Genomic DNA, 5,154 nt, shown 5'->3' with positions numbered 1-5,154 from the left:
CCACATTTACAGGTCAACACCTTGAAGTGTAATAAATGTTTATCGTGATATGATAACAAGAGGACTTAAATAGCGCACAGTTTGCCTGAATAGTTATATCATATATAGTGTGAGGCTTGCATAATTTTCAGGATAGTTAGAGATAATAAATGGGCTATTACATGGGGAAGTGTGAGATTTAAAATGATAGCCACAGTTTGTAGCCTACATGTGCAATGATGCTTAAGAACTGGATGCCAAAATATGTGTTTATTTTAAAGTTCATTATTTTTAATATTTGCCCTGATATTTACTTGGACAGGAAATGTGGAAGAGAAAACAAGGGAATGACAAACAGCAAATAACTGGATTTTACCACCCTGCCATATACACATATGTAGCATGCACCTGAACAACTGTGCCTCAAAATGGATCACCCCAAAAAAATCATTTTCTGTAACCTAAAAGAAAACTTTGTTAGCAGCATACGTCACTGAAATACATAACAGCAATTCTGACTTTGATTAATTTCATACTTCCTCACAAAAGTCTCCTACTGTAAATTGCCTAGACTTGCTTAGAGAGCACCTTTTAATGTCACAGTGTGCCCCAGTTGTTTAAAAGACTCTTCTTGAGCCTCTCTAACCAGACGGTCAAGGGATGTATTTGATTTTTAATTATTTGATCTTGCTAACAGCCACTGAGTAAACATGAATCTGGCCCAAAACAACAAATCCCTACCTGGCAACCAACAGCTAAATGCAATGTAAACGTCACAATGAAAGGGGATTCCAGTTAATGCAAATGTTTATCTCTGGATTCAGGCAAATTCAATTAGAATCTTAAGTTGTTTACTTAAGAATCAATCAATTAGAATTAGTGCTATGAAAGTTTCAGATCATTTTATTTTGGATAATGCTTTTTCATTAAAAAGGCCTTTAACCTCCCACCCACCTTACTAGCCTTTACAATTCATGTGAACAAAAAGTGGTGGGGACTGACCAAGAACCTCAGAATTTACCTTTTCCTTTGAGTTACAGTCACTCTGGGTTTTATGATGAACACTGCGCAAAGCATGACACAAAGCTTATCTGAAAGATAGTAAATACACCCTTAAGGATTACAGTCTATCCTGCATGACAGAAATTAGCAGTGTATGTGGAAGTATGGCTGCATAAATCGGGTGAGTGTGCGTGGGGGCTATCCATCACTCTCAAGGAGTACTCTTGCAGATCCTCTCTGTGTTTACTTTACAAAGTCTGCTGTATCCAAGCTGTACTAAGCCACATTTTTCTCTTGCCTTGTTCGATGTTTTCTTTCTTTGTTGGTGCATTCATCTTTCTCCGAGAGCATTGCAGAGCATGATCACTTGTCTCTGTCCTACGTTTTTTGCAATGTGTCGCCCCCCCCCCCCCCCCCCTCTCTCTCTCTCTCACTTTCTCTCATTTCCTATTGATGGCTGTTGTTTTCCTCCCTCTCCCTCTTTTCTCCATCACCCTCTTGCTCTCTCACTCCCGTTCTGTTCCCTCTGTGCTCGTTCTCTCTCATGGGCCCTGACCTCCCATTATGACCCCAGCTGCGGTGACTTTGGTACACAGTACAGTCTACTTGGTAGAAGTCAGTGCAGAGGCTACAAATATGAGCTGCAAACTTTTTCTCTTTAGTCAGCATAAAAGTACGTGTGTGTGAATAGATCCTGTTGCATGCAAGTCCTCCATCTCTCTCGGTGTGTGTGCGTACATGGTGGATCCTGTTGCATGGTAGTCCTCTATCAGTGTCTGCCTCCTGATCTGATTGATTGTTCTGGGTAAATTAGGACTGGGCGCTGGTGATGGGGACAGGAGTGAGTTACACACTTCACCCCGTCCTTGCCCTCCACCCTCTTTTGCTTCTCCTCCACTGTGTCCCTGCTTTTATCATCTCCCTCCCTGCCCTGTTCCCTTCTTTCACCTGTTCTTCCTGCTTCTTTTGCCAAGACTCGTCTCCGCCGCTCGTTCCTTTTCATCCGTCTTATCCACACGTCAGTTCCTGCACTGCATTTTTCTAAATAAAGTTTTTATCTTGTAGACATATTGCATGTATACAAAAATGAATGATTCCAAACTATACCATACCATTGTGGGACATTTACACTGTCCACATGCCAAATAAAATAAAGGAAAATAAATCATTTTTCAGTTTAAGGAAAGTTTACAAGATACTGAGTGAACCTGAAATCAAACTTAATCACATTTTACTATTACTTTTCACCATTCAGAAGCCAAGATAAGGATTTTTTTTATTGTTGATTGTCTGGCTTTTGTCACTGAGGAAAAGATACCAAGGCGAATGAGCAAAACCCTCTTCTGGCTTTGGCGTTCTCCACGTCCCCTTCTAGTTACTTGCTAATATTTGATTCAAAATGTAACACATCCATCCATCACAATTATGTCAAATGACTCACGAACAAAGGCGATGGATAAAAAGCCTCAAACACCACCCAGTCTGCTGTGCGAGCAGAGTATGTGAAACATTTTAATTTTAATGGCAGTGGTTTCTCTTTAACTAAAACTAGCCTGATTGATCCCATGTGTGATAAGCCACTGCTGATGTGTGTATTTCCATAGCAAATCAATTGCTGGTTCTTCATCAGTGCAGAATGGCTTTCGTTTGGCCTGAGGGCTGCATAGTTCAGGATAAAATGGGGATCATGATAATCCAAGTCTTCCACTCCCACTATGATTCTTTGAAATCCAAGAAAAATAACATAATAATCCTCAATGCTGTGCTACTGTTGCCTGAATTTTGCACAATCATAGAGACGGCACTGTTATATTTATTTATCTTTTTAATGAAACGACAAGGCAATTTGTGGATCTTTCATTGTTATGTTCAGAAATGCGTTGCATATGTACACAAATCCCTTTCTCTTTACAATCCATCTTGTGTATTATATTCACTTAAGCTGTTAATACATCAGTGGTCCACAGCAATGCATGTACACATACAAATTTAAAAAGAGATAAAATCACTTGGCTAAAATGTTTTCAAGTGTTGCTGAGAGATGGAGAGTGGAAGGAAGACAATGCCAGGACTTGACATAAATTTAGAAAGTACCCCCCAAAAATAAACTCCTAAATTGCTTTAATGTTCAAATGTAATATTAAATATTGATAATATTATTCATACTTGTATTAAATGACTCAGATTTGTGGGTGGGGGGCACCAATTTTAACAGACTTCCATGCTGCTTCTCTCCTCTCTTCTCTTTCTCGCTCTGTTCTGTCTCCTCTTAAACATAGTTGTTACTTGTAAACTGCTGAATTGGTAACACTGTCAAAAAAGCTGCAAATGTGGTTGGGAAACTGGACCCCCTCCTCCATAAATAGATGTTTGTTTCTGCTCTCTCTGTTTGTTTGTGTTCCCTCTTTTTGGATCTGGCCTGCAGGGACCATTTTTCAGAAGAGACAGCGAGGCTTTAGGGAATACTTAGACTTCCTTTTTCCACTTCTCTCTTCTCCTCTTGTCGAGACATTTCTCTTCTCTTCTATTTTCTTTTCCTCTTTTTTCAACCTTTTCCTTTTATCCATATATGCTTAAATTCAGTGTTTTTCACCAGGTTGTTCTGTTGTTTCCTGTTTGTTTGCTTGTTTGTTTAATTATTTGCCCTTTTTTTAAAATAATTTTTTATTATTTATTTCATTAATCCATCATTTCTTCTAAATGTTTTTGTTCCTTTCCATTTTTTGCAAAGCTGGAACATATGGGAAGTTTCCACTGCTTCTGCTACAGCCTTACTGTAAGGCTGATACCTTACAGTAAAACTGTTTGCTTTTTCCCGCAGCAGCATTCTGGCTGGCTGCAGAACACTAGAGTCCTGGAGTGGCACATCAGTTTGGTCAGTTGATTCCTTCCTCCCCTTCCTCCCTCCCTTCTTCTTTCTCTCACTTCCTCGTTCTCATACTACCCGGCACTTGAAAAAAAAAAGAGAGAAGCTCTGCTTCATGGCTTACAGAATGTGCTCTGCCTCTTAGCTGCAGACCAAGAGAGGAAAGGGGAGAGAAAGGGAGAGAGGGAAAAGGAATGAATAAAGAGAAGAGAGAGGCAGCGACACACTTGCATCTGTTGTCCTGCGTCCTGCAGCCGTGAAGCAAATGAGAGAGTGCGAGAGAGACAGAGAGAGTATGCCAGGATAAGAAGAGAGAGAGAAAGAGAGAGGATCTCAGACAGCCGTGTCCTTGAGAACTGCACCACAACTCTTTGAAGAGAGCCGCGAGAAGGTGTGAGTAACGTGCATCTCAGCAGGACATGTGTGTTTGCAGTGTGTGTATCTAAGTGTGTGTATGCTTCATGGATATGTACAGTACAGTACTGCTTGTGAGAGTTAGTGTACGTATGTGTGTGTTTGTGAGTGTGTGTGTGTGTGTGCGTGTTTGTGTGTGTGTGTAACCTGCTGCTTGCACACTGACCTGCCAAGCTCAGAGTGAAGGGGGTTTGGCTGCCGATCTTCTCTGCTATTGTCTGCCTGCCTAAGTGTTGCTGACAGGGGATTATGGCAAATACAAAACGCCGTATGGACTAAAGAAACACACTGCCAAACTTCAGAGACGCACGCATGCATGCATGAAGCTCCATGTTGAGAGCTCTGTTTGACTGTGTTCATTTGTTTGTGTGTGTGAGTGATGTCAGTGGGTATCGTTTGTCTAGTATGCACATGCGTGTCTGTTCTGGTTAGTTGTCTATTTTCATTTCAAAACTGTCCAGATTAAACAGCTGAAATTTCACAGGTATAACAGTAAAATAAACATGCCCTTTCTCACAGTAGTGATCGTTGGAATAGTTTTGGAACCACCTGTAACTTCAGAAAAAAACCTTGGCATAAAATAACCTTATAGCTGAATACGTGCTTCAAATCCCAGCTTCCTGGACAGGTGTTGCATGCCATTCCCCTGCTAATCTTTCCATTTCTTGTCTGTCTCTGCTGTATACAAATAAAGTTAAAATGTCCAAAAAAAACCCCATAACTTTTACTGGACTCCTGTTCAGAGCAAACTTAAACTATTATTTTCCTGTTGTAGCAAGGGCAATCACAATAGCACTTCTATACACCAATCGGCATCCTGAAGACTTAACTTACAGACATTACATTTACCACTGGCTTGCAAATCTAAAGATAAATCTCATGTACCTGCTCAC

This window comes from Haplochromis burtoni, unplaced genomic scaffold (assembly GCF_018398535.1).
Source record: "Haplochromis burtoni strain Fernald_Lab_line unplaced genomic scaffold, NCSU_Asbu1 Contig_11, whole genome shotgun sequence".
NCBI lineage: Eukaryota > Metazoa > Chordata > Actinopteri > Cichliformes > Cichlidae > Haplochromis > Haplochromis burtoni.
Note: the sequence above shows the minus strand (reverse complement) of the source record.